The sequence below is a fragment of the Leuresthes tenuis genome, unplaced genomic scaffold, assembly GCF_036924035.1.
Source record: "Leuresthes tenuis unplaced genomic scaffold, fLeuTen1.0.hap1 SCAF_5, whole genome shotgun sequence".
Taxonomy (NCBI): Eukaryota; Metazoa; Chordata; class Actinopteri; order Atheriniformes; family Atherinopsidae; genus Leuresthes; species Leuresthes tenuis.
The window spans coordinates 29,450,635-29,473,237 of record NW_027325359.1 but is presented as its reverse complement, the minus strand read 5'-3'; the positions used below and the strand labels follow the sequence as shown (position 1 = coordinate 29,473,237).

Sequence of the window (22,603 nt, the reverse complement as noted above, 5' to 3'; positions counted from 1 at the left end):
AAGCCATCTGAATAAAATTACAAGGATTAGTCAGCTGCACAAGACCGAGCAGACAAAGACTAAATGTCTGCTTCTATCTGAGTTTAATCACCGATCAGCGTCTCAGCAATTAGAACAAAGTTTATAAAAATAGGTCACTATTTATTAGAGTTTTGATTGAAACTGAAACTAATAAAATGAGAAGTAGATTATATTTAGACCTCAAGCAGTAAGACCTTCTGTTTGATGTGGATGCCAGTGGGCTCAGTGGGCTTCAGCCCCCACTGAGTGGGCTGCATTAAATATACAACCCTCCATGCAGTATGCAGCAAGCTATAAGAAACAACATGAAATGTGAGGCTTGCATCAGCCATATTCCCGTTTTTCATGCTGACATATAAACACACAATCCCACGTTTTTGTGTTAACTTTGCATTCATCTCTTCAATCTTCTGGGTCACGGGCTAAGCTCACTTATCACCTGAAATCAAATTCAACTTTCTAAATGTTTGTCTGATGATTTTTATTCTATTCTATTCTTTCTATCTATAACGATAGCACAATAGCATGTGTTTAATATCAATTCACGCTGCAGCAGTATAATTTATCTTCAGGGATTCATTCATTAAATTTAAACGAATAAACAAAATGTTCTCATGTGGTTCACAATGATTACGGGGTAAAAACAAATCCAATGTCCAGCAGGCAACGCTGACATGTTGCACCATCGAATCTGACAGCTGAAAATCACTTGAATTTTCAAAGAAAAAAGGGAAATTTGACAAAAATCTGCAGAGCATCACAGATGCAAACACTCACAGGAAGTGCACCTTCCTATTTAAGAGTCAACCACAGTTTTTAACCCACTGCTCCACTGGGCCCTGAGAAGAGGATTATTTCTGTCTTTTGACCCCTCAATTGATCAAGAACAAATTAAATTATATCGCAGTAGCTCCAGTGTTCAACAGGGCCTCGTCCTCTTCCAGGCCTTAGGACACAGGTAAACTATGCATGTGTTCCTGCTGCTGTATTTGACATCAGAAAGATTTCATGAGCAAATATGTCATATTACTGGAGACAAAGGCACTAAACCTTAGTTTCATTTTTGGGTTTTTGCAGATACTTGATTGTTAAAATTGTTCTGCAAAGAGGATCAACAGCATAAAAAATATGACAGATGGACCACACCATATCCACTCAAATTGGATTACTGAGTTCACAAGTTCAAAGTGGTGAGGAGACAGCGATTAAATGAAATACAAATGCAACTATGTTGGAATTACAGCAAAGCATGACCTACACGCTTTTATAAGCTTTGATTGTGTTTGTCACATACTGTGTTTTCAAATGTTATGATGCATGTCTGACTTTGGGAAAATCCATTCAACGATGATGCAGCTGCAGCATCTAAATTCAATTTTGGTCTGAGTAAATTATACCAATCAGAACCCAAAATTGACTTTGCATTCCTGTTGTCACAGCCTTAATCTACTACTTAGTCCATAAAATTACAAACTGCAAACCGGCAACATATCGAGGACATCTTAGGTGCTCTGTTTATTTTCACACAGCCCGATCCGATGTCACAGCACTGCATCACCATCCAGGAATCTGAGATTCAATCACCACTGACCACAGCTGATTACAAGTGATCAGATGATAAATGAACAAGCTGTACTTTTCCAGCTTCCTGTTTATATCAAATTTAAGGCGACTGTAAGCATGAAGATGCTAGGAAAATAGATTTATTAAGGTTGAACATTCATGACACATAAGAAAAGAGAAATGGGAAAAGTAGAAACTGACACTAATAAAACAGTAATGAACCTAAAAGAGCTTGAAGTAATACAAACAGCATCTCAGGTTGTTTTAGTCTATTTAAGGCAGAGTCATGCTTTTGGAGGTTAGTATCGAACAGTTCATGGCACATTATTATTAACTACACAGCAGTCAAGAAAAGTCAGAAAGTTGGCAGAGAAGTAATACTGATATTGCCTTGTTAACTGATCGAAACTGCCAGGTAACTAACGGGAAGCAAAGCAGTTCAGGGCAGTCAGCTGGGATATGTACTGTTATTGGTTAGTTTGAGCTTCCTGGCAGACTGTCTCTGTGCTGCTTCGCTTCTCATCAGGCATCTGGCAATGTCTTGAAATATTTAGGCTGCCTGGCTGCTACCCACTCCTACTGCTCGTCTCCCTGGGAGATTTTAAAATGTTGCTCTGTTGCCTATTAAACTGATTCTATTGCACAGAAACCTGCAGGTACTCAACTAGTTAGTTGCCTTGTTAATGTTGTAGTGAGCTCATGGCAGCAGAGAAACAAATGCTGGCTGTAGAACAAGATCATGAGCAGGAAACAACATGAATAGTGGTGAGGTCCAGTGGTTTTACTCTCTGTTTCACCCTTTAATACAACTACTGAAATGCTGGTCTGCTGTAAGCTAAAACATGTGACACAACAAGAGAGAAGTCAAGTCATAAATGTTAGTAACACAGCCATATTCGCCTAAAGTCAAACCAGACCATGAAAGGTCATATTTGCAAAGCCTGTGACTGGGCTAAATTTAGCAAGGGTGACTTTCACTGCTTCTGAATTCAACTCTGGATTCCTGAGAGGAAGACATAATACTAATCATGTAAAAAGCTGGATGATCCCTCGCTTCTTCAGCCCGAAGAACACGGTGTCAATGATACCAAAAGGATTTTAAGATTTTCACTCATCAGACCGCAGGACAGTTTTCTCCACCTTACATAAGCTCTGGTCCAGAAAAGGCTGCATCTTTTCTGGATCGAGTCGCGTTATGTATTTGCTTTGCACGGTGCAGTTTTAAGTTGCTTTTGTGGATGCGACGACAAACTGTGTTCACGTACAATGTTTTTCAGAAGCTAATGCAGTGATTTCCGCCTCAGAAAAATGTCTGCTTTGAATGCAGTGCTGCCTGAAGGCCTGAAGATTCTGTATTGCTTTTTATTCTTGTCCCTTGAGTGAAGAGAATGACTTGAATTCTCTAAATCTTTCAGTTATATTACTGTATGTAATCCAATCAAAGGGCATGTCATTGGTTTCCAGGCTCTCAGTAGTACAGCAAACAAACAACGAAAGACTGTGAAATAAACACAACAACAAAAACTAACTGTGCTGTAATGACACTGAACACAGCCTGCATAGCTGCATCTTTCCTCTCTGGAACCATCAGTGGATAGGGGGCATATTTGATGTATTCCTAACTCTAGCTGGGATTGTGGGCAAGACTAGAACATCCTAAATCAGGCTAATATCACCTGCTTCACTGGAACATACGCTGCAGTCGCTATCTCCCGCTATCCTACGATTGGACCATCCAGTTGCCAAGAATGACGGCAAAGGCTCCAATTGATGGTGAGTTGGCATGTTTTTATGTCATGTGAGGATTGGCAACTGACTCCTTTTTTAACATTAAGCCTGTCACAGATAAACCAAGGAACGTAACACAGAAGGACACGTTATTACCCCGTTAACACTGGTAACATATAAATCAAAACTAACCCAAATAGTTTAGATGGAAGTCTAATAACCAAAGCGTAACTTATGGAATTCAAACAAAGAAGCAAAAAGGTATTTTCTTCAAACACGTCATCCTGTTCAAATCATGTCCCCGTCAGGAAAGATACAGTGGGGAGAGAAATGAGGGAGGAAATACTGCTCCAGGGTGAGTAGCAGACCAGAGAACATATTAAGGCCCTGTAGTAAACAGTGCTGGCATTTTTCAGTCTGTCAGCTCATAAAACCGACTTCACGTGAATGCGACGCTTTCAAAGCCCACAACAATACAGCAGGTATCTTCATCATCATACGTTAAACATGACGTTGTAGTCTGCTTCATCAGATGCAGAGAACATATAAGATGGTAAAAATCTCTCAATGTGGTCACGCCTCCATATTTAATTGTAAGAGGAGCCGTTGTCTGGGTGCTGTGATACAACTTTTGTTGCCTCCGTCTTGAAAATTGAAATTTCAACTGAGCGTGTTCTGTTTTCATTGAAAAAGAAACTGTTATAAAAAGGAATTTAATAATTGCAAGGATTGTAATTATTGATAGTTGATGATGTGGAACAACGAAGCAGAAAAATCTGCATCAAAACCAAAATGTCCACCTGAGTTTACCTTTATGATTCAGCTGCAGGATTGTGAAAGCAAACAGTCTTCACACATACCTTCAGAACATGACAAAGGCTGATTAAAGATGGCCCATTAAAAGACATTAAAACGTAAGCAGGGAAAGGTATCCCGAAGACGCTGATCAGCGCTCATGCAATAATTAAGATGAATGCACACAGGCAGAAGGCAGCATGGCGCCTCATCTGTGCTGCGCGGTCGCAGAGTCCCGTGTGACGGGCCAACACAGTCATGTGATGAGCTCCGAAGCGCTCAGTGGGTCGGCCAGTCTGGCAGTCTGCTGCGCCGTGCACGTACACACACAAGTGAACGCACACCTGAACTGACATTAACACGCATGAAAACCCCTAAAGGCCAGCAGACATTTATTCTGAGGTGCACGAGCAAAATTCCAGCGCCGCAACAGTCGGAAACTCACAAACATTTTCAGGCTCAGGGTCCAAAATAGACACAATCTCACAGATATGACCCCATTTATTCTCGTATTTCTATGTGTAACACAAACCGAACACACAGATCTTAATGTTCAGCCTGACGTCAAAAATAAGAAAACACTAACTGTAAAGCTCACAACATTTTTCAAAATATCATCAGACTATATTAAAACTTTCAGGAGACGAGAAGGATGAGAATGCAAAGAACGTATGGCATCAGGAAGAGATCACACAGATCTGAAATCAAGGTAGATTCGTTTGCCTGTTGATCCACACAAAAAAACAAATCAACATGAAAGTCAGGGGACTTGACTTGAACATATCTTACAGCCTAATTTCCAATCCCAGCTGAGTACAAACAAGACTGAGCTGAGGCTGTGAGTCCTAGATTTAACATACATTCTTAAACAGTTTCCAAAACCAGCGCGGCTGGCTGAGGCTAATGACATAGCTGTGTTCAACAACCTCCCATCTGGCCAGGATTGCAGCTGCTGTGCTGCGACTGACGTGTCTGACAACCATCTGATCCACTGCAAACCTTCAGCATGTCACAGACAGCAGGGAGGATATCCATCACCACAGCTGTTTGTCAGGCTTCCTCTCTGTTTTTAGAGTCTTAATGTTGACATCAAATAAACAGCTCTGATGCCATTAAAAACATCCAAACTCTGAACATCTTTACAACTGCAGTTACAAAAAAGTTATTTGAAAATCTCAAATCAATATTTAACTCTCAATAGATCACAGAAAACATATCAACTGTTGAAAGTGAGGCATTTTCGTTATTTCATGATAAATATAAGCTCATTCTGAATTTGATGGCAGGAAAACATCTAAAAGTTGGAAAAGGAGTAAAAAAACAACATGAAAAGTAAAAAGTACTAAAAAAGAACAGCTGGAGGAACATGCTGCAGGTCAGTAAAATGACTGGCTATAAAAAGAGCACCTTAGAGAGGTAGAGTCTCCTAGAAGTAAAGATGGGCAGATCATCTTAAATATTAAATATTCTACAGTATAAAAGAAACCTTGAAAACAGCTGACACAGCTAAAAATCCATATTCAATGTCATTGATCTTCAGGCCCTCAGGCAGCGCTGCATTAAAAACAGACCTCATTCTGTCCTGGAAATCACTGCATGGACTCAGGAACACTTCCAGAAATCACTGTCTGTGAACACAGCTCACCAGAACATCCATAAATGCCGGTTAAAGCTCTAAAGAAGCCATAATGTGAACATCTCCTTTAAAATGGACTGCAGCAAAGCAGAAAACTGTTCTATGGTCAGACGAAAACCGACACAACATCCTCAGGACTACAGATGCAGCTTGTTGTCAGCACTGTGTTAAAGCCTGCATCTCTGATGGTATGGGGGGGGGGGTGCATTAGTGTCTATGGAACTGACACCTTCACATCTGGAAATCAATGCTGAAAGGAACACACAGGTTTATAGAGCAGCATATGCTCCCATCCGTTTGACTTCTTTTTCATGAGAGGCTTTGCATATTTCAGCCAGACAATAAGAAACCACACCCTGCATCTATTCTAACAGCATGGCTTCATAGTAGGAGAGTCCGGGTTCTGGACCGACCTGCCTGCAGTCCAGACCTTTTATCAGCTGCAAACATTCAGAGCATCGTGAAAAATACAGCAAAGATGATCCAGGACCGGCAGCTAGAATCCTCTATCAGACAAGAATGGGACAACATTCCTCTCCGAAAGGTGCAACAAGCGGTCTCCTCAGTTTCCAGATGTTTCCAGATGTTGTTAAAGGAAGAGGGGATGCTACACAGTTGGTGCCATCAGATCCAAGATGAGCTGATATTTTTCATGAAACATTAAAACATTTCTCTTTCAGCATCAGCTATGTTTTCTATGCTCTACTGTGAGTAAAACTTTGGTTTATGAGATTCATAAATCATTGTCCCAACTTTTTTGGAATCGTGGCTGTAGTTCATACAGGCCACACACACTGTTGTGTACTGTTTAATACACGAGTAAAAGTAACTTTCAGACTGTTTGAGCTGCAGCCTCGCACGGATCATAAATACAGGATATAAAACACATTACTTCAAGAAAAAACTGGCACAAAGAGCTTATTTTCCTCAACAACAAACATTACTGTAAGTTACGACCCAGTGTTGGACGGAATGCTGCATAAGTTTAGTTTGAAGTAGATTTTTACTGTCAAATATGCTGCTCTAACTTTAGCCCACAGCAAGGCAGTGCAGATTAATGTGCTCACCTGGGCATTTGAGCACAAAGCTGCCCCCATCCTGGCATAAAATGGTGAAAGTATTCCAGATTCACTGTCTACGCTCACTGAGACTGAGAGGTTTGAGGTATTTTTGTAGAAAGTTTTGATGAATATTTCACGACGCAGTCATCTTGAGTTTTTTATGTTTTGTACTGGTATCATAAAAGAATCTCTGCAGACTCTAAGCATCAACCTGCAGATATAAAACAACCATATTTCAACCAACTACTGTTACCATCTCAGACACAGACAGCTGTGGAGGCCCGCCGGTGTGGTCGCCTACGAGCCTGGAAGCCACAGACGTCCAGGAGCACATTTCCCCAACACACACACACACACACACACGAGTGCCTTCGGGAAGAAAATACATTAAATACAGCAGAAATAAGGTCATTCGAATGAAGTCATGGTGAGTATCGCTGCTCTTTCATTCTGCACATGAGCACGCAGGAAGTCAGAGGAAACTTTTAAAAGCTTTCTAAGGCCAACTATCAAAGAATCAAGTGTTCTTTACACAATTATGTAATGTTTGAGCTCCATTAGCATTCTTTGAGTGTAACTGATTATTAGACTGAAAATTAAAGGAGATTGTAACGATAAAAGATTTTAATTCTTAAATCCCAAACCTGTTTGTGTGTTTTTTTTATTTCATTCAACCCCCCAAAAAACCAAAGATATAACAAAACTATTTTTAAAAACATGTCTTCTGCCTGTGGAAATAATAAATTTACCCATTTTCTATGCAGATCAGCTCATATTTGTGTCAATTTAGAGATAATGGCAGAAAAAACACAAAGACAAGAGTAGAGGTTTGGCTCAGCTCCATCACAGCTTTCCCTTGTATTATTCCATTATTATTTCACTATGTGAAGCACATCCATTTTAAATTCATCTTCTCAAACCATTGCTTAAAAGCTCTCTTCATTCTATAATACCGCAGAGTGGCATCATCCTCTTTTCATCATGGAAATGTCACGTGTGTGTGGTCTATTGATTGTCTATTATGCAACATATTCTAACCCACTCCCTAAAGTCGTGTTTCTACATGATAAAATATATATGTGGAAACTTATCTCTTCATTCTCTGGATTATGCAAGATGGCCAGATATTAGCATTTCGGCAACAATGTAACAATAGGCCAATAGAATAACCAGGAAATTGAATGAAGGGTATCACCTATTTTCTCCAAAGCAATAATGTGAAGCCAGAAATAATTATGCTAATTCAACTCTAATGTACTGACTGTAATAGCTGTTAAAATACCCACTACTTGGCCACGGAAATAGTCTTAAATAATGAAATCCATCTTCAACATTAATTTTAGTGTTCCTACAGATTCATACACAAGCTTTCTAAAAATGAACCGAAACAAACTCTGCTTCACTGTTCCAGGCTGATGATGACACGCCGCACTTTCACCAATCAGGGATTATGCTTCTGTTAAGATGAGTACCTTTGTGGCTATTTTTAACAGCGTGCATCCAGTGAGATTGTCCACGGCAGACACAACGAAAGTGTGCGTCTTCCACACACTGAACTCAAAAACCTTCGACTCGGGTGCAGCAGCACATTACATCACCTGCTTATGTCAACCACACAAACCAGCAGGGTGGAAGTGGAGTGACACACGCACACACGTATACGTCTGCTCAGGCCGAGCCGACCAACGGAGGAAGAGTCGGAGCTCGAGAAACGCATGCACATACGCGCCAGCTCGGATCCATCTCTCGCTTCGTTTCCCACAGCCAACCTGCTGCTACTGAGGCTTCGCTTGCGTGACAGCAACTCTATGATGACAGATCGCCGTGGAAGTGTTCAAATGAGTGTTTGTGTGGCAGAGAGCGCATGAGGTATAAGGCTGATGGATGGATGCTGCCTTTCTTGTTTGTTTCTCTGATGCATTTCTAAAGGTTTGTTATTTTTTTTGGGGGGGGGGGGGGGGGTTTGCCGTCTCTCAGCTACAAACACTCAAGCTGAGAGGTTCTCAGGTTATATGGAGGCAAAACCGCTGTTGAGAATAGAGCACACAAAGAATAGAACATTTGAGTGGGAGAAGAGGAAACAGCATTTGTTTAAGTGTTGACGAATCTATGGCCGGCACCAAATTTTATAGTCTATTTCAAAACAAACAGGAAGCCCGTAAAAATGCCAGGAAAGATATGAGACACACATTTGGATCAGGCCAACAGTCTCACAGTAGAGCCGTGGACCATGTGAAGCCAATTTACTGCTGTGTACCAATAAATCTGTCAGGCAGTCTTGCACTGGAGACACAATTCATCACAGTCCCAGCAGGTGAAGATTTGGATTTTTAAAAAAGGATCTAAGCACAACCAGCTCAATAACCATGGCAAAAACTGGATCTAATGAAAGCAGAGGAGACTGCATGCGATATTAAACACGCTGTGGAGCAGGGGAAAGGGGTTCAACGAACAGATTCCTCCTTTTTGACACAAACTAGACGAGGATTGAGGGGTTTTGAAGCAGAAGAGGAAGCTGTGCATCACTAAGGAGCAGTAAAGAGGATCTTGATGCATCGTGGGTCAGCGGTGCTCGCGTCTGAAACAGTATTTTTCTGCACCGAGACGACTCCCCGAGGCTCGGCAAAGCAACTTTACAGCGATAAAAATGTTATTCAAAAAAGACGCAGCAGAGCGGAGCAAAACAAAAATCTATTCATGCATCAACACCATTAAAATGCTTGAACACTTCTGGCAGGATGTGACGCTGCAAACACATGTGGCTACTTTAATCACACGCTAAGGACTGAGGAAGAAGCTCTGTGGCGTCTTTTCACATAAATTGCTGGTTTCTATGGCAATGAAAACACAACAATCCCTACCTCATTATAATTCTATGCCATTAACATAGTAGACGGCCCTAAATGTCACACACCGGAGCTTCATTATAACACTGGAAAGCTCTGCAAATTGACCCTAAAGCTGCGCAGCACAGGAAATGTAACCAGAAAATATGTTTACATAGACTGCAGCCAATTACACTTTGAAACCCACATTTTCAGTTGTTCATTTGCCTCGCATTACAATGAAACACACTCCATCAGAGCGCGTTCATGTGTCCAGTATGAACGCGCTCTGATTGCGGCTTTGTGCCGACACGTTTAAGCGTATTTCTGCTGTGATGTCTGAGATGAGAGTAATTTGGGTATTGAGATGCGCTTCCCCTTTTTTCATTTTTTTGGGAAAATTGGGAATAATTCTCCACTGAATAGCTTGTGGTCTTCTTCTTGACTTCTGCATGGATTTTTCCCCACTCAAACTGTGTGTTTGTGAGTAACACAGCGAGCTAAAGACTTCTTTATTTGAAAGTGACAGGAAGGACACCACCAGAGAGGGCAGAGAGAGGGGAGAGACGTGCAGAAAAGGGCCACGGGCTGAAACTCCAACCTGGGCCAGCTGCATTAAAGACTTTCATTGTTAGGAGCGTTCCTTTGGGCAGTTCTGACGTCTTTGGCACCAAGAGTCAAAAGAGGCTTGAAGCAATGAGGCTGGAGATAATCAGGCCAATCATTTCTCATTATTGTTGGCCACTTTTCACTGCATAATTTTGAATAAAAAGCCTTAAGCGTTAAATGCAGCAAAGTAAACAATTTTTCTCAGAGTCAGTTATCATGAAAATACAGATGAGATCTCCATGTAAAAATAAAATTATCTAAAGAGCTGATTGTGAAGATCGCTGGTTTGAGATGCACAAAATTTTGTATGTAGATGTGTTCCATTTCTACTCAGAAGTCAGGATTTCTGAGTTTCCAGGAGGGAAAATTAACGTGGAGCACCCCCCAAAGTCAGATTTCATCAGCCCCAAACCTCAGTTTGATCTCATAATCAAAGACTACCTAAAAACTGGTGGCAGCAAAACACGATGTGATGCGTTGTCATCAACTTGCACTGCTAATAATATCTGGCCATATCATTTAGCAAATCCTACCGGTTTCTGGCACATGAAAGACTTTCACATTGGGTGTGACATCATTCCCAGCTCAGACCTTTGAGACAAATGGAAAACAGCAGAACTGGAACTGAATTCAAAGGACTTTACGGTGCATTTAGGTGTAAATTCTATAGCTCTGTAACATAATGGGTGGAGCTGAGTGAGGTTGTTTTCTGTCATCCTGAGTAACAAATTCAGAAAATATACTGAGAGGGTTATTGTGTAAAGCTGATGAAGCTTCACCCACAACAATTTTGCTTGATAAAAAGGTCCTCAAGTAAAATTCAGAAGATAAAGCTTTTGGTTTACTGTAGATGTTCAGTTTGGACTTTATCTGAATCCAGAAAAACAGCCAGCGGTGTTTCATAAGAGAAAACCTCACTTGGGTCAACGGACACCCCAAAATATCTCTTAGTGGCTTTTATTGCCCTGCATCCCCATAACAGCACCCAGTGCAGTCCGTTTTATTTTTAGGTTTCAATTTCAGGCCCTGCAAAGGTACAATGGAGAGCCACAGTCTGTTAGACTAAGTGGTGTCTGTTTTTGGAGCCAAAAATCATCACTAGGGGGAATACAATCCAGTTTTATCGAATCAGGAGACGAATATCAAAGCCGCACTGTAATAAAGGAGATGGTCTTCTCACCAAAGGGAAGTTGCTTCAGCTTCATCTCATTTCTAAAGATTAAACATTTCTGATTTTTCACTAAAAATCCTTAGTTTGTCCCAAGTGTTTTATCTAAAACAGTGAAATAGATGCACGACTTCGCCAAAGAAAGCACAAAGTAAAAAAAACAAACTAAAACAAAACCAACTGCTGTGAAATACCGAGAAATTGAGATCAAATTAAAAACGTAATTATACGTAAAAGTCTGTGTTTATTGTCCCACACAATTACCAACAGAGAAATGGCCTTAAAGAAGCTAACAGAGATGTGAACCAATCAGACATTTTTATCAGCATTTGAATTGAAAAATTATTTGCATAATCATACATTCCATGTTTTTCAGTGAGGGATGAAGTACGAATGTCATTTAATGAATTTCTAACCATGCAATTTAAATTTTTAATGCAAAAACCATATCAGAAACAAATTATTTAAAGCAAAGAGCACTTTTATGTCTCTAAAGCATGCTTCAGGGGGTTTAAATGCTTCAAATAAGCAATAACATTATGATCTAATTAAATCACTGTGCGGTTATGGAAACATAAAGGCAGGGTAGTTGATGACTGAAGATTGTATTAAATGTTTTAGGCAAAATTAAGTGTTTCAGTATCAGTCCTTGACCAAAATATATTATCTCATTAAAAGAGTGAAGTGATTTCATTTGTACTTTGTAAGCCACTAAGAAGAGACCTTCTTATTTTTATATTTTTGAGCTTTCATGTGAGTTTCCAGTTGAGAGTCCAGTCCCATCAGGTCTTCTTTTCACACAGCTGTCCTGCGTTTGTCTGCTGGAAACTGACAGTCTTCCAAAAACATGTGAAAAGTGCCAAATTATTGAAGACAACAGTTTCCTCTGAGGAATGTCAGAAAGGAGGACAGGCCTCTTTGTAGTGTGACACACACAAATCCACATACAGACAAACACACACTGCGGTATTCCACACACTGACGCTCAGTACGGGAAGTTAATTAGCTCATAAACTCTTATTAACTGAAGAACACCCTCAAACAGAACACATCACACACTTGTGTCATCAAACGAGTGCACACTCAGACACACACAAAACACGGTCATAGTGGATTAATTTGAACATAGATCTGTACTTGTGTGTCTGTGTGTGAATCTGTATTGATTCTCTGCTAAAAAACACAAGCCAAAACTACTGCAGGATACATCATGTGACTCTGCACGAGCCAATGAGTGAGCTGAGCACATTCGATTGGCCCTGAGCACCTGATGTGCGTTTGCCCTTAATGTGTCCCCTGTGGTGGCACACGTGGGTGTGTATATGTGTGTGAGCGCAGACCGCCACTTCTTCACTGGCTGTAGAAATCTGACATTAATCTGATTAAATGTACTCGTCATAGTCTTTAACTCGTATGTGAAGGTGCCTCTGCACAGCTTTAATGAGAAAAAACTGCAAAAAAAAGACTTGTTTCTCCACTAATTTGCCAACACCTGTTGTGTAATTATCTGAAGTGTAAAATAAAGCACAAACACACACAGAACTTTATCGTTTAAGAGCAGAATGACAGCACATCACCTCAGTCATTAGCACTACCAAACATGCGGTTCCGCACAGTTTTCTCCACGATTGTAGGACTTTCTGAGCCAAACTTACAATGCCTCTGTCACCAACTACCCCGATCCTCACAGTGACAGCCTGAACCAACAGGCACACTGGTTTTTAAACACTTCCCTCTCACAGAATCTAATCTGGGTTGCTGAGCGCTTACAGCTCCCTAACACCTAAACTAGGTCTCGAACAGCACGTCTGATTATGCACAGTTATGAATATTTAACTTTTTTCTCGGGCTGATAAAAGGACTTCAAAGTGTGGATAGAGGTCGGGACCATGCGGGATGACTTGGATTTGTCTTGGGGGTATAATTACCTTTGTCATCAAAAGCAAATGTTCTGTTTACACATCAATACAACTTTGGTTTACCAGACAGACGTAATGAGGAAAATGCTTTGCCACGTGGAAATGGATCCTCTTGATTGCTGCCGATTGTAGGACTTTGCATATATCGGCAAATGAAGTAGCTTTGTATGCATGCTGAGGAATGTAGCATACTTGTTGATTTTATTCTAACATTTTTCTGTCCGAACAATTTTAATTCATCATGTTTTGGGGAACTATCTGCAGTCTGCATGCACTGAGTGCGTAAGACTACATTCAAACACCCGGGCTGAGGTTAAATTAAAGATAAGTCGTTTGCAGACATCATTCTGCTCCTGACACAGTCTCCATGGAAACAGAAAAGACATATTTTAATAAGCTTATGAAATGGAAAAAACTCATTTCTGGGTGGCCAAACATTAACTGGTTAGATGTTCATGCTGTCTCATTTCGATCATTGCAACTGAAGCTTTGGGGTCAGCCTTTTACACTGGATATGATTCAGTAGAGTTAGTTATTGAATTATCGCTTCAGCATGTGTTTGATCGGCTCACAGAAGATAAATGTAGGAATCCAACCATTTTCACTTATTTAAAAGACTGTATTAAAACCAAACTCTCTTTACTGGATCAGCTTTGATGTTTTTTTTTTTTATTAAAAAGACTTCAAACTTCTGATTTAAAACTTGTCTCTACACATAAAAAGAATCAATTTAGAAGCATTTATATAGACTGAGGTAGTCAAAGCAGATTCTAATCAGAAAACTGGGCTTTAACAAGGTCAAACTGCAGATGATGTGGTGAGATGGAAGCTTCTTTCATAAAAGCATTATGAAAGCACCATATCAGCACAAAATAAGACGAGTCATTAATCCGCTGATGTCTCTCCTCATAATGATTCATTTATACTCGCCATTCTCAACCTGGTGGTTTTCAGCTTTTGTCTCTCTGTATTTACCTACTTAAAAACAGCCGTGATCATCACACAGTGTATTCTATGTGACCGTGTCTGTTTCAGGTAGACATAGCAGTAATTAGCGAACTGTAGAAAGGAACATTACCAACCTTTTCAATTATATATGTTTTAAAATACAGTAATTTAACATGGCCTCTTATAATGCTGTAAGTCAACAGCAAAGTTGGGGATAAAACTGAAAGGATTTGCACAGAAAACTCCTCAAATTCTGCAATATATACAGTATATAACAGAAATCTGGAATGGTGCTGCACTCGTGGCAGCCTGCTGCAGTAGCTCTGGACATATTGAGATTTTCTAACAAGACTCTCACTGTGAGAACACTCATTAGCTAAAACATTTTTCGATTCACGGTTTGGGTCTTTGAATGATGTCTGCCTGTGGGAGCAGCTGATTGAGCTTTCCAAGGTCCAAGTAATGCCTGGAATAAGACCCCAAATCCAGAGAAGCTGAAGAGGAGATGTCAAGGATCCAAACTGAGAGAAAGTAGGAGGAACTTTAAATAATTTCTTCCCTTGATCATGATGGGAAATGTGAGATCACTGGCAGACAAAATGGACGAGCTTAAATTCCTGACGAGGACACAGGAGGAATATCAGGAAATCAATATTATTTTTCCCACTGAGACGTGGCAGCAGGAACAACTCTCGTATTGGTAGACGGAAGATGCAGACAGAGAAGACAACAGATGGCGTAATCCTGGACATGTCACTGAGAAGGAGCGTCTCTGCACCCCAGATGTTGAACTGCTGCCTATTAAGAGCTCACCTGTGTTACCTGGCGACGCTGTGAGTGACTCATCAGCTAAGTTGTTGAAACGACACAAAAGCAACACGTCATTCATGGCAACCTGTGAAGTTTGTCAGCTGATTTTTATTTAATTTCATATTGTTATGCATCCATAACAGTTAATAATAATCTATACTGCAGTGATGTAATTCTTTTTAAAGGATTATTAAGTATTATTAAGGTAAAAACTAAAGGGAAACCCTGATTCCCCTCAGAGGCCATGGATTGTTGTCTGTTTTGTTTTTTACAGGTGTAGCAGCTGGTTGTCTGGTTTTTGTTTCTATTTTTGTTCTGTTTCCTCTTCTTTCCTCTTCTTCTTTCCTTGTCCCCCGGTCCAGTTCAGTTCTATTACATGTCATATATTGTCAACAGAAATAAATAAATGGGCATCAAGGGGAGCTTTACATTTTTAAAACTTCCCTTGGCAAAGCAAATCTGTTTGGCATCAAAGGTATTCAGACTACAATTCTGCTGCCATAATGCTGAACAGAACAAGGGGAAAAAAAACAAAAAAAAAACTAAAGGGAAACAAAATGTTTGTCAGTGCTAAAATGAATCGAATTAGCACTCTTCAGCTATTAGAAACAAAATGGAGTCTTGCATAAAGACTTTGATATTTTGACCTTACATTGGTCTAAATTACAGAAGAAAAAAAAGCCACTCCTCCACTGCAGCTCAGAACAACAGTTGGTGTGAATTAAGCTTAATAAAGGCCAGAATAACATCTTCAGGTACAAAAACACACCTTGTTGGCTTCAAGGCCAAACGACACATCAGGAAGAAGCAGAAAGGCACTTGGACAGATTCGCCCACACATTCAGAGCTGTGAGTGAATGATGGAGCGAAGGAGGAAGGAGAGCAGTTGATCTGATATATGTTGAGTAGAAGCAAAGGAGGCCAAGCAGATATAAATCCTTCCCTCTTGGAGTCAACCCTTAAGAAGCAGAGGCTGATTAATTTTTCATTCTGTCTCCCACTTTGTTTCTTTCTCCCCATTTTTTTTACTTTTCAGACACCACAGCAGAAATAAATCCCTACTTGTCTGTTTGAGGGCTGAAAAGCCTTCCCGCAGGCTAAAGGAGCTCGCCGACACCCAGCTAAAAACAGCCTCTAACATACAAGTTTCATGTGAACAACTTAATCTCTGTCACTGATCACAAACTGGATTAGATTTTCAGAGTCTGGGAACATCTTCTAAGCAGCTGATTTCAAAACAACCAGCAGTGACTTCGGGGATACAAACACATCCATGACAGAGTGGTAGAGCGGGTAAAAAGCTTTTGAGGCAGCACGTCCAGTTATATAAGAGTTACTGGAACAGCAGGGAATTCTGACAAATGCAATGGACTCTTTTTTAAGTTAATTTTATTTCAGTTGCAGAACATAAATCGTTTTCCCTGATCCTGAGGCTGAGGAGCCCCACTTTCTGAGAACACTCTGCTCTGAAAGGCACCAGCTGAAGCTTTACTGCATTCAAAGAAAATCACAAGTGAAGGGAGACCCAGGACTGGGTTTTTATGTATTTAAATATGGACAGCCATTACAGAAATGATGACAGTGCTGCTAATGATTATGGTGATGATGACAGCAGTGCTGCTAAGTGTCACATATTTTCCCCAGAAGCTGAGTTGAGACAGAACTTCAGCTTCTGTCACTTCCTCTCAGTTTTTTTTCTCATGTTGTCATCAGATTTATATTTTCTACTTCTGCACTAGATATTCTTTTTTTACTCACAAGATAAACTTATTTTGTGCCTGTCTGCTGCTGTTCACACATCCACCTTGACATCTCCTGGGGGACATTTCAATTTCAGGGAAATCTCATTTCATCTGGTCAGCCGTCTGTTACCATGCCCTCCATCAGGATGGAGTTCTTGTCATTTGTTGCATGTGCGAGGGTTCAAAAACCTTGTGAAAATCACTCGATGATGGGGTCATGCCTGATCCTATTTTGTCAGTTTAAGCACACCACCCCTAAAAGCTCAAACCTGAACAGCACCAAACAAATCTCTAAAGTTGCTTTTACAAAGCCAAATCCCCCGACTGTGAAAATCATTAACAGTGTCCAATCCGTCAATTCAGCTTGATCTATGACATAATGCATAACATTTCCCTTTTGGATCCTTAGATAATGACAAAGCTGTCCTTCGTATACAACATATTTTTAGGGAAGCTCTGCTTTTTTAGATGCTGCTGACAAACTGGAGTCAGTTAGCCTTGTTCAAGGAACTTTAGATATTTGAACAATTCAGTCCAATTATAGCAGATATGAAGCCCCAAAAAACTGCTTTTTGACTCAAAAACATCCTGCTGATGTCTTGAGTAGGGCTGAACGATATGGAAAAATAATTTAATTGCGATTCTTTTTTAACAAATTTGCGATTTAATAAGCGATTATTTTTTAAGTTCCTCGTCTTTTGTATATTTCAACAAATATAGGGATTATATCTTTCTGTTATAGCAGACAAACTCAGCTCAAAATCAAACTCACTCATTGCATTTTTTATACAGCTCCGGAACAGCAACCTGGCTGAAACATGTCCGGGGGGGCATGCTGCACCGCTTATCCAGGGTCTTAATTAAAGCTGTAAACCCAGGCTTGGTCACCGTGGTGATGAGCATCACGTCAAAACTCCGTTATTGCTCGAGTCATTTCTCCGTGCCGTTTTGACGAACTTTCACATGGAGTCACGCTTTCCAACATTTCGGTTAACAAGCGCTGTGGGTGCTGTGTTGATGATGAGATGCGCTGCTGATGCCATTTGAGCCATGCAGTTATCATGAGGCTTTATGGTGTTTTTTTTAATGTTGAAACAAGTTTGTCGTGTTGCCTCTCGAGGTAGCAACATACCTGCATACCTGGTTTTGCAGCATACCTGGCAGTGCTGTGCAGCGTCCTCTTTTGTAAAACAACTGAAGCACTGCTCCTCTTAGACACTACAGTTTCTTTAGTGTGGGCTGCTGTCGTGGTTGTGCCATCTTCCTCTGGTCAGTTTAAAAACTTTTTCGTGTTGAAAGTCACATGACTTAAACTGAAACAAATGCAATTAGAAAATCAATTTTTTTCACATCGCAATTTAATCGCAAATGCAATTAATCGTTCAGGCCTAGTCTTGGGTATGGTGCTATCTTCAAAAGGTCTGGAAAATATCTCAGATGCTCGATGCGTGCACTCACGCCAATCATACTACCAATGACGTAGTGCAGAATAAACTGGGTTTACCCACTTCTAAACCCCTTCTACTGTGCATCACATTCAGCAGTGTGGTCCAAGAGCAATTTTTTTCCCCGATAGCAAAGAGATGATCCATCCTTCTCTGCTGCGTTTACGCACTAATTTCATAATAATGACTGCCTCTGAAAGTTAAAAAGCACATGTTTAAGACGGATATCTTGACTATATGTATAGACTAGACAGACATTACTGGGTGTGCATGCAGGGGGTAAAACTGAGGTCAGAAGTGATAAATATCTTTAATAAAGGTACATTTAATGGGTTGTAAATTCTTGTTGACTCAGTAATGAAATAACTAACTCATAAAACTCTATTTCACAGCTCAGAGGTTTAATATAGACCTGTGGAAAACATAAGCTGAATATTTACGATAAATTATACTTTAGTAGTAAGTTGCAGCTACTGTAAATATACTGTATCAGTTATGAGTGACAGCTAGCTTAGCGGCGGCTGAATGTAATGTTATTTGGTTTTAAATATGCTGAGAAATGACCCAGATGCGTCAATATTCAAAGAAGTAAAAAAGGAAAATCTGCATGCATGCACATCCTTAAATGAATGTAAATGTTTTCTTTTGAGACACAAAGTGGGCATAGCAGACACTATACTTTCCACCCTTTTACTGGGCGGGACACACAATCTTCTTTCGCTCTAAGCCAAAGGCTGTGATCCCACTGGAATACTGTACAACTTCCATCCTATTTGCTGTTTGGTTCAGTTCATTGCCTTTTCATCTCTGTTTAAGATCATGGCTCTGGCAGACAAACCAGGATGATCATTTCTCTCTGTGCCCCGTTTGGGCATGCGCCTCTGTGATGACACTGTAAAACTCATCTATGAGGGTACCATCTTCCCCGGGCACCACTACATTCTGTTATTATCCAACTGCTGCGTCTATGGTTGCAGGTTTTCACGTATTAATCGGCTCTTATTGTGCTCACGGCGTCTCCATCTGGCAGGCTGTGTACCGAGGCACACCATCTTAGTGAAGGAGAAACGAATGAGTGCAGGTCAGAAAGAAAACACATTGAAAAAATAAACTTAGCAGTTGACAGATATCCCTGCTCTTACTCGCGGTGTCACTCAAACAATGTCAGACTCCAGGATATCTGAAAGGTTTGGGATCTCTACCAGATGGAACAGATGACTTACTCGTTAAGAGTTAAAAAATGCACCTTAAATACTAGAACCCTGTCAAGTACTTCATTGTCATCATGCGGCCATGATTCTATAGTTTCTTAGTTTCTGAGAGACGTAAAAGGAAGGAGGGGAGGAGATTAGATGTGTACCGTTTTCTTCTTGATGGAGAAAATTCAACAAAAATGAAGTAAAAACCTGACAGACCCACATCCTCTCCGGTGCTTTTGGTGGAGTTAAAAGTTTAACCCACGAGGGATTTCAGAATCTCATTTTAAATCATTACACCCTTTAACAGAACATGTAGGACCCGCCATCTTTGCAACAAGAGCAAACCAAGTAGCTTTTCTGTGAACACAAGGTGCCATCAAAGTCCAACCAAGCAGAAGTCAGGACTGGCACCTTCAGTCTTGTAGGTGCAACATCCAGGCTCTACTTTCTGAGGCTGTAAGAGCTGCTCTGCAGATTCAAAATAAAAACGCCCATCTATAACGTCCAAGGCTGATTTAGTTTCTGACATGTCAACTTTTAACCTTTAACCCTGATTCTAAACTTAAGGAAACTTTAGAATAATAACACTGATATATTGAACTACATCAGCTTCATTTATTCATTACAGGATTTATTTCAAAGTTAAAAAAACTATACATATATAGTTGTATATATGTATGAGCATCTCTTTGTTTATTTCTACTATTTATTGGTTTGATTTTGGGTCAGCTGGACATGCATAGACATGAGGAAGACTCGAGGTGGCAATTCTAATTAACTTCAAATGAACTTAGTATGTTCATAATGACTTTGAATGACTGAACAATGTGGGAATTCTGAACATGATCACGGTGTACATATGCACATATAAATGGTACACGTACTATATGGAGACTGTCAGGATTGTACAAGGCTGTCCCAATACACAATGCAGGGAGTCATTAGTAAGTACACAGTAATTAAAATGCAGCACCTTTCCTGCATCACATGACACCTGGAGGGAAGCAGGATGTGCATGAACACAGATGTTTGCAGCAAAGACAAACCTGCACACCTCTGCATTTACAGCAGAGGTAAATCAAGACAGAGACAGTTCAAACGTAAGCTCTGACACAAAACCAAGACAATGAGGGTGCAGGGTGCACACATAAATGCTCTCATGTAAAGAGGCTTTGTACATCAAAGTGCCTCTCACTTGAAAATAATTAACCTTCCTAAAACACACCAGCGAGGAAGCACGGGCCCCACAAGATTAGAAAAATACAAAGTGTGTCTAATTGGGATTATATATTAATTTTATCCAAGAGTTTCTGCCTTTGTAACGGGGCCCTGCCATGAATAATGTATTTAACGTCCAAACTGGGGAAATATTTACAATCTGCACATAAGCCCTCGAACAAACACATTCCAAAAATAGCTTATTAACTTGAGAGAGCAGCAGAGAGGAGCCGTCTTGTTTCGCTGATGAATCTGAGCAGTGTGTGCCTACATGTGAGTGACGAGGTGCACAACAGCTGAGTTAGAGTCTGTGCTGGAGATGTGAAGCCTGGCCGGTGTGGTCACAGTCGCTAACACGACATGAGCAGGAGTGGGATTCAAAATGGAGCTGTGTCAGTCGTATCTTCAGAGATCATCGGCGTTTACGTGTTTCTGCCTGGCAACAGTGAGAGGAATGACAGCGCTGCCAGAGGAGAAGTTTAACATGACAGTGGGAGTCAATACATACAACACCTGCAGTGGATAAACGTCCGAATGCATCATAAATGAGAAATGCTGTAAAGAAGAAAATTAAGCTAGTTGCCAATAAGCGACAACTCTCCATACTATTACTAGTGAAAATTAATCAGTGATGTCTTCCTTTCATTGCCTTTAATGTGAGGATAGCGTCGTGCCCGTGGCTCTGATTTCAATCAGTGTCGGCAAAAGCTAAGCTCATTCCTTTTTCCTTGTTGGTGTGAAAAGCTCCAGCTGTGCATAATCAGAGCGACACACAGAAGTACAGAGCAAAGTGCAGCCAAGCAGAATGATGCAAAATGAACCACTGCTGCTTTAATGCTGAGAACATGTGCTGGGACGAAGCAGTGGCCCCTCAGCCCCGGGGACCAGAAGCATTGGACCCTCCAAAGCCTGAAACAACCTCTTAGATGTGCTGCAACCTCTTTGATCACCTGAGCGCCTGAGACAGGGAAAAAACCCAGAGCAGAGGAGAGGCTGAGGACAGCTGAGGTCTGAGCATGAGCAGCTGGCATGAATTAAAGCCACTGTGTGAATGATTTTCTTCGTTACACGGCAGCAGGGTTGATTGTGCTGCCCTGCTCCCTCTTCGTCAGGTTTGTGCTCCAACTGTTGTCACTCATCTTGATTAAATGTCTGTCCACATCTCACAAAAAGTAGGCTCTGCTGAGATGCTGTAGCATTGACATTGTGCTACTCTGGTAAGCTAATTTGGTTTTACATTGGACCCACTATTAACTGTATTTTGTCTTTTCTTCGTTTCGACTGGTCCCAAAACTTTTCTTCTTTTTCTCTGGTTTCCTCCATCACGCCATCAAATCAAGCTGCTACAAAGGCAGCACGTGTGCACGTTGTGTGACGTCCGTGTGAAGCAGAAAATATTTGTGGAAGTTAACTCGATTTTCGGTCATCGACTTATTGGACTCAGTCGTGGAATCGCTCCAGGCCTTGATCCTCTCAAATCTGAGGGAATTTCATTGAAAAATAACAGATTAAGAATAATTCTGAGTAAACAGAGAAAAGACCCTCTGTGGAGCTCCAGTTTGTCGACAAATGAGTAAAAAAATCATTGAAATACTTAAAAACAAAGAAAGATTAGAAACATCGATACGGATGTCAGAGCTACTGTCGGCTGAGTATGTGATTCTTACGGTACTGTAGGAAAACCATCACCTGCTGGGACTGATAAAACATGTGGAAAAAATCTTTAAAACACGAGTATTCATCATCGATTCGGGACAAAATGATCCAGCCATCACAGCTATGTTCTTCAAGAAAGCCAATAAACCCAAACATAACAGGGCTACAGCGATGCTCAGTGTTTAACGACATTTACTTCATCCCACATCTGTGCTGTCGGGCCCATGCTCAATAGTCATCACATTGATCATATCGAGTAG

The 22,603-nt window shown here is 40.6% G+C and overlaps 2 protein-coding genes across 4 annotated transcripts in view; both read right to left on the bottom strand.

Annotated features, from left to right (window-relative positions):
• kiaa1549la (KIAA1549-like a) overlaps positions 1–22,603 on the bottom strand; it is a 124,044-nt gene that overhangs the window by 93,742 nt on the left and 7,699 nt on the right. The window lies entirely within an intron of this gene.
• The window catches only part of tcp11l1 (t-complex 11, testis-specific-like 1), a 69,127-nt gene continuing 52,971 nt past the window's right edge, over positions 6,448–22,603 (bottom strand). The window contains exon 11 of the transcript XR_011915830.1: positions 6,448–6,460. The gene's annotated coding sequence lies outside the window, so the exon portion shown is untranslated. The remainder of the gene's footprint in view (positions 6,461–22,603) is intronic.